This window comes from Ambystoma mexicanum, chromosome 5q (assembly GCF_040938575.1).
Source record: "Ambystoma mexicanum isolate Mex_15411 chromosome 5q, UKY_AmexF1_1, whole genome shotgun sequence".
Classification (NCBI taxonomy): Eukaryota; Metazoa; Chordata; class Amphibia; order Caudata; family Ambystomatidae; genus Ambystoma; species Ambystoma mexicanum.
Genome location: NC_090933.1, coordinates 676,511,072 through 676,524,033, shown reverse-complemented (window position 1 = coordinate 676,524,033; position 12,962 = coordinate 676,511,072). Strand labels below are relative to the sequence as shown.

At 50.3% G+C, this 12,962-nt stretch overlaps 1 protein-coding gene across 1 annotated transcript in view; it reads left to right on the top strand.

The window, feature by feature from the left end:
* The window catches only part of MYBL1 (MYB proto-oncogene like 1), an 898,417-nt gene that overhangs the window by 678,025 nt on the left and 207,430 nt on the right, over nucleotides 1–12,962 (top strand). The window lies entirely within an intron of this gene.

Below are 12,962 nucleotides of genomic sequence, written 5' to 3'. Positions count from 1 at the left end.
CATGGGTGCTCAGTTCTTCTTTCTGAGCTTCGGCATGCTCTGAACCATGTAGGCTTAATGCGTCTCCTCTGAGACAAAGGTGGTCATTATGAGTTCACCATTAAAATGCCAAGACCACAGTAACGCAGGTATTTTCAACGCATTACAAGTCATCGGGCACATGCACACACCCCCTGCCAGCGTGACGGTACTATCAGCGTCTGCAGCAATCCTCCGGTATTACTAGCAGAAATGTGGCAGTAATACCGATACCAGCACCCACACTGCTGGAATTACCGGTGCCGGAAAGAGCGTCACCGCCGAAACTGGAAGCTCGTCGGCAGCCATCTTTAAAACTCAATCACTGTGAATCTCCCATTTCCTGCCATCCACCACGACTGAAGCTTGGAAACATGTCTGGGAGTAAAAATGCTTGCATCCCTGACGTCAGCTTGCAGAAACCGAGGTACTCTGAGGCAGAGCGGACTGCACTGCTCGACAGTGTGGTGCAACATGCTGAGACACTCTTTGGGGCTGGCCACAGAAGGACCAGCCAGAACAGGAAGACAGCCATCTGGAAGGAAGTGACAGAAAGGTTCATAGCCGTGGGGACTGTCCCCCGCACACAGAGGGACTGCCATAAGGGGTGAGATGACCGACGCCTGAGGGTCCACAACCTCATCTCGACACAAAGGAGGGAATCTGCTGCTGCAGGAGGAGGGACGGTGGCACCCCTCAACCTCATTACCTGGGAGGAGAGGTGCAGCTTCATCTTGCATATGGAGGGAATAGAGGGAGTTGGGACAGAAGAGCCAGGAGCTGGGACCCAAGATTATGGTGGCAAGTACAACAGCCCCCATGTAAATGCAAATGTTGAGCCCAAATACATGCATCCCGAGGCAGAGAAAAACCTAATGGGCAAGGGAACAGGTCCATCACGTGTCGGTCACAGCAAATGGCCAGATCTCACACACATGCCAGGGGATGTGATTAGATGAAGCCATGCACAAGCACTGTTGCCAAAATGTACAGCCCCACACATGGAACACATGGACACATGATGAGCACCCATGTGTGCCAATTGAGAAAAGGACAGGAATCATAGACCCACTGCACACACGACAACAAGCCTCCTTGGCAGACTAGCAGTCAGTGTGCACTCCCACCACCCACATGTAGAAGCACACATCAGAGCCAACAGACAAAAGAAGCCGCATGACAAGAGCAGGACACACACAATAGAGAATAAGTGTAATGCAAGCCTGCAGACAGGACTCCCAGAAGACTAACAGCATGCTCATCTCTCCCCACAGTCCTCCGACAGCGATGCGACTGGACTGTCATCAGGCCCAGCAGCTGCAGGCAGACCTGTGAAGACCACACCACTCGCCAGCAGGGCTACTGGTCCGTCGCAGCCACCATCAGCCCCAGTACCTCCAGCTGCGTCAGGCCCACCATCATCAACACCATCCCCATCACCCCCACCACCATTTTCACCCACCGTTAGAAGTTACACATCAGCAGCAGTACATGTGGCCACTGCCATCACCACACATGTGGTCAGTGGCTCCACTGTCCCTCCTGTGCCCTCCACACAGGCACAGCAGCCACCAGGCCATTGTGGCAGGATCACCACTGACGAGGAGGAGGCGTCTTAACCGTCTGCATGTTAAAACCCCACAACACCATACAGCCGCCCCCTCCACTGCCCAGCATCCGGTCCCTTGATGCATGCCTGCGTGCAATTGAGTGAACTCTCTGTAATAGCACGGCAGCAGCTGGAAGAGATGAGACACATGCAGGAATGCATGCAGGCCTCCAGATGGAGGAGTGCTAGGTCTTGGGGCTGTCTCACCACCACCCTCCTCATCTTTGCCCAAAGAGTGCGTGAAGACAATGAGATTGCCTCTGCCACGGTTCAGGCTATAAACCATTCAATCTGATTGACCCTGGAACACATGCAGGAGCAGGGGTCTTACCCACCAACATTGGTTACCACCACTGAGAGCAGCCAGCATGGCAGCCCAAGGCGCTGCTCACGTCGACTCAGGTCCCCAATGGAGCCTGCTTAGAGCCCCATGCCAAAGAGGGGCCACAAGTGACACTGAACACTGACTGGGTGCTTCACTGGGTGTGTTTGGGGAGGGTATGTTGTGCCTACCGTAGATGTTGTGCAACATTGCACAGGCCACAACTATCTTCCCCACCTTCTCTGGCCTGTACATGACCGCATCCCCAGACTAGTGTAGGCATCTGAAACGTGCCTTCAAGGGCCCAGAGGCCTGCTCGATGGTCTCCCTGATCCTCACATGGGCCCAGTTGTATGCCGCTGGAAGCAGCGGGTATACAGAGTCACCTACAAAGGGTAAGGACACAGGTGTGAGTAATGATGCTCAGCAGTGGTATTGCCTGTGATGGCGAAATCTCAATGGTCAGTCTGTGCATGCATGTCACAATTCTCATTGTGCCACGCTGTTTCACGTTCCAGTCCTTGCATGCGTATTGCACTGCTCAGGGTGGGGTGGGGGGAGGGTTGCAGTCTGACAAGGCAACACCTGCACACGGCTCACGCTCATTGCAATTTGGTATCTGACTGTGAGGGCGGCATGGTATGATGCCTTAGGGCTGCTGGGCGCTATATAAATGCTAATAAATAAATGCCATGGGGGTTTGGGGAGCCTGTACATTGTCCACCATGCATGGTACCTAATGGGAGTCTGGGTTGCATGTGCAGATGGTCTGTGTGGCATCTATGATGATGTGTGTCATTACTTGTGGACGGAGTGCATGCCAGGTCTGATGGCAGGGTAGTCTCCCTCAGTAGTTGTTTGGCAGTCTCTCATCCTATTTATGGGGGTGTTTTTGGGTGCCTCATCTAACGGCAACGCCATGGGCAACATTGTTGTTTGTGTGCCCTGCATCTTGCTTTAGCCTGACCCCCAGGGCTAACACCAAATGTGTGTGTGTCTGAGCTGCCTGTTCCGGTTATGGATGTGTCATTGGATAAGCACGGCTAATTGTGCATTACTGCACTGTGTTGTTTTCTGTTATTGCTCCTCTACCTTGGTCTTCATTGTTGCTGCATGTTATCTGCAGGCTTGCCCCTGGGCTCTTGGTGTGCCCCGGGACATACATTTGATGACCGTAGGTGGCCATGTCTACCAATTCAATGTCATAGAATGGGGGGAGAGGGTTGAATTCTGGTACCTGTAGTGCATTGCATGTGGAAGACCTTTTGGGTTTGAAATGGCCTGGTCAGCGACTGCCACATTTCCAGTCATGTGCTACTTCTGTGTGTTGTGGCCTATCAATTGAAGGGTGCACTTGTGGGTCCTGCATGTGCAGGGTGCTTTCCTGACATGCATTTGTAACATTGTTGCACACCCCTCCCCTTTGCATGTCACTCATGCTGCAAGGTAGATAGCATTGTACATGTACTCGCCCAACATCCAACCCTTTGTCCTCTGAGACGCTCCATGTAGGCCAGCAACGTGCTGTTCCGCAGGACCATTGCTTTGTGTGTTGATCTGGGAATCTACCAAAGCAGTACGTGATGGCAAGGTCGGCGTTACAGGCGACATGAACATTCAGGGAATGGAACTACTTCTGGTTCCTGTATACCTCCTCTGAGGTGATGGGCGACAACAGCGCAACATGCGTGCAGTCCAATGCTGCCACCACATTGGGCATGCCCACAACTGCATAGAAGCAGGGCTTGGTGGCGTTGAGCTGTGCCTGGGTGGTGGTTTGCTGGCCCACATGGTGCAGGAGGGCATCCTGCACCAGCACTCTGAAGAAGGCAGGCTGTGAAATGCCGTACACCTGGCTCAGAGTGCTGGAACGTGCTACTGGCCAGGAAGTGCAGGACCGACACCAGCTCTACCAGCGATGGTATAGCTGACCTGGTGCTGATCCTGCTCCCAATGTCCTCCTAGATGTGGGCCACGAGGTCAAGTATGGTCTCCCTGTTTAGGTGGTACAGGGTTAGTATCTGCCTATCAGTGAGGGGCCACAGTGTGGCCCTTTCGCGAGGGATCGCTGCACGCCTGCGCCTCGCCATCATCCTCACCCTCCTCTCCCTGGCCTCCTGTTGCCTCTGCTGGTACTCCAGCCCTTGCAGCTGTAGATTGGCATGCAGCACGTCCAGCTCCATGTTTGCAACAATTACTGGCAGCATGGTTGTGTTGGGAAGTGTTTTTGGGGAAGGTGTGGCCCTTTTGTACTATTCCTGTGTGAATTGGGTGCACCTCTTGCCTTATTTCCTTAACCTGTGTCCATTTGCCGGCTGCTCTGAGGTGTTATCTGCGCCTTGGTTTTGCCGGTATTACCAGCAAATATCAGCCAGTATTACCGGCAAATCCAAACTCGTAATATGCCGGTGATACCATCGTGGCAGTTTTTCTTGCGCAGGTTTCTGGCCAACCCGGTATTTTCGTTGCTGGTATGCCCAGTGCCGGTAATTCCAGATGAGGTGATTATGGTGTCGATAATTCCAGCAACGGTGTTCCAGCAATCTCATAATTAGCTGGACCGGTAAAAGTGCTGGTAAAGGGTATTACCAGCACTTTTACTGTATACCGGCAAACTCGTAATGAGTCTGAAAATCACTTATTTTATTTGATATGATATGATATGGCATTTGAAACGTGCCTATACGCAAGTGTTTCAAGGTGTGACGAGGCAAGGATGGGGGAACAGAGGGATGACAGAGACAAGGATCTTACTAGGCCAAGTGAAATTGAGATCGCGCAAGTGCAGGTGAGGGGGAGGGGAAATGTGCCAGAGGAAAGGGGAGGGGCAGTGCTGTACATGGGATCAAAACAATAACAGGAGGTGCGGCCAAAAGTCCAGTTAGGGGGACTGTATAGTTACAGAGACAGACCACAGTGCAAGGGCTGCCAGGAGGCAGTGCAGGCGTGCAACTGGGTGGGCAGGGACCTAGGCCCGAAATTAGTGGGTAGCCAGGTGACCAGTGCAGTGTCAGACAGGAAATCAGCAGGGGAGAGGAAGAGAGAAGGCAAAAGCAAAGAGGAAGGTCTTGAGGTGCTTCCAGAACCGGAGATGGTTCTCCTCAAGTTTCAGAGAGGCAGGGAGGCTGTTCCAGAGGGAGGCCCCAGCCAAAGAAAGAGATCTACCACCAACTCGTTGCTTGGAGAAGCGACTGACCCTGAGGGAGTTGGAGGTGGAGGAGCAAAGAGGTTGAGTAGGAAGGTATTTACGAAGAGAGAGTTGGAGGTATTGAGGACCCAAGTTCCAGAAGGCCTTGTGGACAATACAGAGGGTCTTGAACTTAATCCTTGCAGAGATTTCAGTGCTGGAGAGATACGGTCTCAGGGCTTGAGGCCAAGGACAAGTCTTGCAGTCCTTTTCTGGATGAGTTGCAGAGGGCAGAGAGTAGAAGCAGGCAGATTTAGAAAGAGGCTGTTGCAGTAGTCCAGCCTTTAGAGAGCCAGAGCTCTAGAGACAGTGAGCTTCTGCGGGAAGGAGAGGAAAGGAAGAATACCTTTGAGGAGGTGCAGTTGGCAGTTTGACTTCTTAGAGACATCAGAGATGTGAGGAGAAAAGGAGAGTGTGGAGTTGAATATGACCCTGAGGTTCCTAGCCTCACAGGTGGGAGCAGGAAGAAGGCCATGGTAGAGGTCAGCCCAGCCATGGCCTGATCAGTGGTACCCAGGTTATCACGGAGACGAATGAGCAATATGGCATGGTTGACCGTGTCAAAGGCAGAAGAGAGATTGAGTAAGATGAGGACAGAGGGGAGATTAGAATCAAGGTTAGAGAGCAGGTCTTCGCGGATGTTCAGGAGAACAGTTTCCGTGCTTCTGGCTGCTCTGAAGCGAGACTGATGGTCATGGAGAAAACCAACAGACTCAGTGTGAAGATTAAGCTGGGAGATGGACAGCTTTTCCAGGAGTTTGCCCAGGAAAGGAGTGATGATATCGGGCGATAGTTAGCCGGGCAGGAGGGGTAGGCTGAGGGTTTCTTGAGAAGAGGGTGCACAAGAGAGTGCTTCAGGGGGGAAGGAAAGGCTCCATTGGCAAAGGAGTGGTTGCAGAAGTCAGCCAGGGCAGGAGCGAGGGTATCAATGTGGTCTTTGATGGTTTCGGAAGAACATGGAAGAACCTGTTTTGATGAGACTTTCATAGATAGGACTTGTCTAGAAACCTTGTCAGGAAAGAACAGAGGAAAGGAAGAGAAAGAGGGAGGAGAGGTGGCCACATGGGGGCCGGAGGTAGAGGAGAGAGTAGAGGGAGGAGGAGGAGGAGAGGACGAGAGGGTGGACATGATGTCCTGGGTTTTAGAGATGAAATGAGAAGCCAGGGCCGTGCAGAGATCCTGGGAGGGGACAGGAGATGTAGAGACTGCAGCAGGATTGGCCAGCTCCTTGCAGATTTTAAAGAGTTCCGCCAAGTTGTTAGATGCCGCAGAGATGCGGGCTTGGATGTGGGCTCTCTTCTTAGTGCGGACAGAGAGCTGGTGTTGCCTTTGGAACAGGCGGCATGCCACTTTGTCAGAGGATGCGCAAGAAGCTAGCCATTTCCGCTCAGCCACCCTGCACTTGCGTTTAAGAGTGACAAAGTCAGAGTCATACCAGGAGTTTCACTTGGCTTTGGGCTTCAAGCGGATCCTCATTACAGGGGCAAGAACATCAAAATTATCGGAGATAGAAGAGTGGAGCATGGAAAGTGCTGTGTCAGGATGGCAGCCAGAGGGGGAGAGAAAGTGGCGGCGAAAACCTCAACTGACACGCTTCATGGGTCGGATGCCCGAGAAGGTAGGTGGCAGTGCTAGAGTTGGCTTGGCCTGAGGGGTAGAGAGGGAGAGATGGGAGGCAAGGAGAAGGTAATCACTCCAGGAGAGAGGAGTGGTGCGAGGTGATATCAGACGGAGAGGGAGTGACAGAGGAGGTGGTAAGAACTAAGAGCAGGCAATATCAGTAGGAGGAAGGGGCCGGTGGTGGAAATAACATCAAGCCAGGAGAGTGGAAGAGAACCGGGGGTGCAGGAGGAGCTAGTGAGACCCAAGGCTGAAGGAGGAGTTATAACCGAGTAGTGGTACGGTGACAAGACAGACCATGAATGGAAGAGAGAGGGAGAGCTGCAAGGAGGGTGCCAAGAATATTAGAGGATATGTGGAGGACACTGGGGAAATAAAATTGAGGCAAGCCAAGACCGAAACATCAGATGGCCAGAAAAAAGGCCAGCAGGAAAGTCAAACTTAATTACTAAAAGTATGTAGATTCTGTCAGACCTGGTTGGTCCTAGACAGGATCAGACGGTACGAGCAGGTACGAGCTGGTATCAGGGACCCTACAGCAAGTTTAGAGACACAGGAAAGGAGAGAACAGCAGAGAATCCAACCACACCCATAGTCTCCTCTCTACCTCTCCCTGCTTGCTATGCCCACTAACCCGCCTGCTCACAAGGATGTATTGTACTGAGCTGTGGGGTACAGGTCCACGAAAACCTGCAGCTAATCGAGCCTGTAATGCTGATGAGCTATAAAGCAACCCCTCTGGAGACTTTAGGCCAAAGGGGACTAGTTATTGCGCATTGGAGGGTTTCTGAGGATAAATGAGCCCAAGCCTATTAAGGATCCTGGCATCCATTTTGTTTGGGCAAATCCTGTGTTTGGAGTTGCCCAAATTTGTAATAAACCCCATAATGAATAATATAAACAATGGCAACTAGTCTTGGCTTCCTTCTTGGTCTCGCAACCTTATGACACAGTATTATCTTCACATGATAAAAACATGTTCATCACAAAACCCTTCTCTGGCTGCCTTCAAGGGTGTGGGAACAGGGCAGACAGGCATCTTGAGGCACTTAAAGCTGTCCTCGAACAGAGTCCTTTGCCGTCCATAAAATGACAGCACAATTTATTTTTCAGTCACAGAACCAGAACCCCATCTATTGTAAGTGTCAGAGGCTGCAAATCAGGATGTGGTTCAGGTCCTCCACAACCAGTTTCCTCTAGAAACGTCAAAAGTATTTGTCATGTTGTACAGCGCTGCTACTGAAGATTTCAGGGTCCTCTGCCCTATAGAACGACTATTGCTGAAACAAGTTTAACTGAATCTAGCATCACAGTGGAACCATTCAATCTTAGATTTTGGAGATTCTCAACACCTATATGTGACTTTCAGGCCCTTGTTGTGTCTCAGTCTCGTGTGTATCGAACATGCCCCTGAATGTTTAGCTGTGGAGTGTGTCTGGGAAAGCTTAGTGGTCCAAGTCCCCTAGTTCGGTCGTTCATGAATACGATAATCACACCCACTTCCTGAAGCTGCAGGCTATGTTCTGAAACTTCAAGCCTTACTTCCTGGGAGCATAGGCAACTTTTCTGGTCTCAAATATAATACAGCAGCCATTTTTATGTAATCAAAGGGTGCAGTATGAAATACACTGCTTCTGTGTTTTCATGTTTCATCTGTGAATAAGGTTACCACAGAAAGACAGTTGTATTCACACATCTGACCCCCCATTTCAGAAGATCCCCAACAAGATGTTGCACTGCTAGATAGTGTACAAGTTCCTCATGCTTGGATTATATGCAATGCATCACAATCCAAAGTACCAATTGTATCGGTTTGCATACTCTTTCTCAAAGAAATGACCCTGAACTGGAAAAATGGGAAGGCTTAGGCTATCCTTCCACTGTCCCTGGTTTTCCAGGTGATGGCGTGATGGTAGGCAGAGCAACATCTTTTCTCTGTCTTGTTCTTTTTCTCTCTTTCTCTCTCTCTCTCTTTCTACCTCTCTCTTTCGAATGGATTGTGTCCTCCCAGATATTTCCATATGCAGCTTCAGCTGCTTGGGAAATTAATTCCAGCAGAGGGCGCGGCGCATGATGTCTGTCAACTCGATGTCCCTCAGAGACCTCTGTCTCGATGTCAACATCATTGATGGTATAAAGCGTGCGCAGCGACCGTTGGCTTCAGTTCTGTTTTTTCTACAGGAATCTTCGATAAATCATTAGAATGGCATCGTCTTCGGTGTCTTCAACTCCGAGATCGGGGTTTAAGAAATGCCAGCACTGTGGGGCAAGGATTTCCCTTACAGACCCCCATCTGGTGTGTCTGTGGTGCCTGGGCTCCTCTCATGCTTCCTTCGACTGTAAGGCCTGCCTATCGATGATGGTGAAAACCCTGAAAGAGCGAAGGGGAAAACTAGTGGCGGGTAGGTCAAAATCCCCATCGACGACTCTGTCGAATAGACAGTCTTCCGATGAGTCGAGAAATATTTCTCCTCGTCGAAAGAAGACAAAGAGATCAATATCACGCAGTGGTTCTCACCACACGCCACATTCACAGCATTCGAAGAAAAAGCACCAGAGGTCTTCGGCGTCGAGTTCCTCCCCAGAACGGGTTAAATGCCAGACGAAATCAGCCTCTCAGGCTGAGTGGGAAAAATTCAGAGTAGAGATGATGAAAGTATTCGAGAATGCAGCCTTGACCCCCTCGAAGACTCATGAAAGCCATGCACAGGTCGAAAAAACTTCGGAAGAAAAAAGATAAAGGCAAACCCTGTGCGCCCTTGGGTCTGGGAGGCAAGGAAAAAGCTCCTCGAGAGCGGTCGAAGGATCCCTCGAGTCGAGACAAATCTCCTTCGAGGAAGAATTCATCAACGCCATCGGCCCCCGAAAGACAAGCGTCGAAGCCCTCGACTTCGACGGAGCCGAACATTTCAGCGCCAACATTACCGCAATCGAGGATCTCTGAAAATACATATACACCACTACCAAGAAAGGATTTCTTTCAATCACTTTCTTCTATTTATGAGGAGGTAGAACATTCCTCTGTTGATTCACATCCCTTTGGCCTACAATATGGAACACCTGGGGTTCCAGAACCCTTGATCACAGAGCAATCAAGGATTACAAATCTACAGGAGTCCCTGCAAAATGCAAGTGGACTAGATACGTCCCCAGAATTAGAATTTGGGAGATCTGATCCTTCTGACCATGCTGATGGGTCTTACAATCATTTAATGTCCAGGCTGATGAAATATATGGGGTGGAAATAACCCACATCAGTATATGAGCTGGAGGATCTTACAGATATCCTAGATAAAGGACCCCAGGAAGATCCTATTCTTTCCTTTTATGTGGCTCTGCAAAGGCAAGTAAATACAAACTGGGAGACGCCAGAGTTAATTCCGGCAGTAAATAAAAAGCTAACATCCAAATACAGGATGTCCAGTAGTGACCCCAGTTATCTGACGAAACATCAGACTCCTGAAAGTTTTGTAGTGTAGGCTGACACATCCACCTCAAAACTAAATGCATACCGAACTATTCCCCCAGACAGAGATGAAAAGCGTCATGACGCTTTGGCCAAGAAGGTTTTCTTTGCAGGGAGTATGGCCTTAAAGTCAGCAAATGCCACGTGCATGTTGGCCAGGTTCACTTACACAATTTGGGAATGTATAGCAATGGCGGCTGAGCATATCCCCGAATGGGACGAAAGAGATGGATTTTTAAATCTAGTCAAGGATGGGAAGGACGCGATGTGCGAATCCCTCCTGACAGGTCTCGACACTGCTGAAAGTGTCAGCAGGTCAATGGCGGCTAGTACAGTAATGTGCAAATTTGCCTTGTTAAGAAAGTCTGGATTTGCTCCAGATGTGCAATCCAGACTTCTTAGCATGCCCTTTGACAGCACACATTTATTTGGTAGCAAGGATGACGAAAGCCTGGAGAAACTGCAGACCTCCAAAGCAGCAGCCAAATCCTTTGGTGCTGCTATTAGACAGCCACAAACCCGCCCACCGGGACACCTTGGAGGGGTGGGTTCTTTCGCTTTTACTCCTCTCAGTTGGAAGGGGGAGAGGACTGTTGAATCAAAGAGGTCAAAAAAGATTTCCCCGTGGTGTACGGGGAAGAGGTACTAAGACCGCCCAGGCAGCGACTACTTTACCATCAGTCACTGCTCCAGCCACCTCAAAACCTCTCTGAGGCCTTAGTTCACCACAAGACCCCATAGGGAGGCAGACACTCAATGCATCTGAAAGAATGGTGAGGCATTACTTCAGATGCATGGGCATTGGAAACAGTTGCCCATGGTTACTGCCTTCCCTTTCTAAAGAAAAAATCAGTCTTCCACTGGGGAACAGCTCTTTCAAAGTTCCAGATCCGCTCCTTATGCACAAAATCACCCTGCTAGAGAAAAGTGCTATAGAGCCAATACCTGAAGCAGAGACCAACAAGGGTTGGTACTCCCTGTACTTCCTAATTCCAAAAAAGTACGGAGGATTGAGACCCATTTTGGACTTAAGGGACATAACCAAATTCCTCAGGAAAGACAAGTTCAAGATGGTTACCCTTTCTCAGATTCTTCAGGCCCTCCAGCTTCAGGACTGGATGGTATCATTGGACCTTCAGGATGTGTCATGATCTCTGCTTCCAAAAGGTCAGGGTTTTCCCAACTCCCTTGGAAGCAGATCCATAACCCAGGTTCCGAGTGCCAACCAGTCCCAATTGGGACCTTTTGGACCCAGTCCTGGCGCCAGTGGCACCAGGCTCATAAATATGCCCAGTCCCAGCGCTGGAAGCGCCGGGCTCATAATGCTTGGGTGGACTTACCTTCAGCAGACCATGCTGCTTACTTGCCTGCCAGTTGAGCCTCTGATCCTCTTCTGTTTGGAACTACTTTTCCTGTTGGGTGGGGCTGGAGCCACTCCCTAGATTCAGAACACTGGAACTCTTCTGGAAGGCAGGAACTCTTTTCTTATCAGGAACTCTTTTCTTACTTAGGCGTGGCTGTGGAAGGAGACACCTAAGCACTACAGGAGGCTATTTAAACCACACCCGGTGGATGAATCTTGCTTTGCGTTATTCTGCAACCTCTGCAGCAGAACGCTCATCGTGTCTTCTGCATCCGGTCCTGGGCCTAAGGAAAAAGGTTTACCATCCTGAATCCAGTCTTCAGCAACACCTATAAAGACAAGAAAGAACAGGTTAGCATTCCGGCATCTGAAAGGCAAAGGCTTACCATCCTGAATCCAGTCTTCAGCAACACCTATAAAGACAAGAAAGAACAGGTTAGCATTCCGGCATCTGAAAGGCAAAGGCTTACCTACTCTTCGTGCGCTCCGGAGGTCTTCACACTGCATTCCGGCATCTGAAAGACAAAAGTTTACCAACTCTTCGCACGCTCCGGAGGCCTTCGGCGCTGCATCCCGCATCTGAAAGACAAAACAAGGTGCGTTTAAAGACATTGGGGAACTTTAATACTCACGTGCCATTACCCTTTTCCACATCTAATCCAGTGGGTATTCCGGCACCCTGCAGCCGCTCCGAACTCGTACCTGCAAAATAAAAAGACAGTTAGAGCGCATAGGAAGCAGGCAACAAGCGCTTACTTACGTGCTTCCAGGCGCTTCTATTCATCACACGGGCTCCATCTTCAACTCACTTCAGCCCGTCATCCGCCATCGCCGGAACCCTGCAAAACAAGAGACATCATTACTAAAGACTTTAAAGACATTTGAATGACTCGAAACTTACCGTTCGTGCAGTAAACGACGGACAGCAGTCCTCTGAAGTCAAGAGGCCTGCGCTACCTATCCAGTGAAGAAACTGGTTACAGCACCCTGCCCCGAGGCAGATGGAGAGCTCGGCATTCACTTACCTAAGGTGAGAGCGTTAACCTTTGGGGGTCTACAGGAGAGGAGAAGAGGAAAGAGATAGGGACACCCCAATAACCCCAGTTCATTAACCCCATATTTTCTATCTGCAGACATCTTACTCTACACGTCAGGCATACAGTGCACAGAGGTCCAGCCCAAAGAGCCAACCGGGTGCTACACATCACCTTTGAAGATACGGTAGTCGCACAGTCAAGACCGGCGCCTCTGCGAGAATCAGGTGAGCGTTACAGAACGCAAAGCCTACCGCAAAACTCTCGCCCAGGCGCTATGGAAACCTCGGATACTGACCCCCTAGCCCGGTTACTTGGGGAACTAAGGGCAGAAGTGCATGCA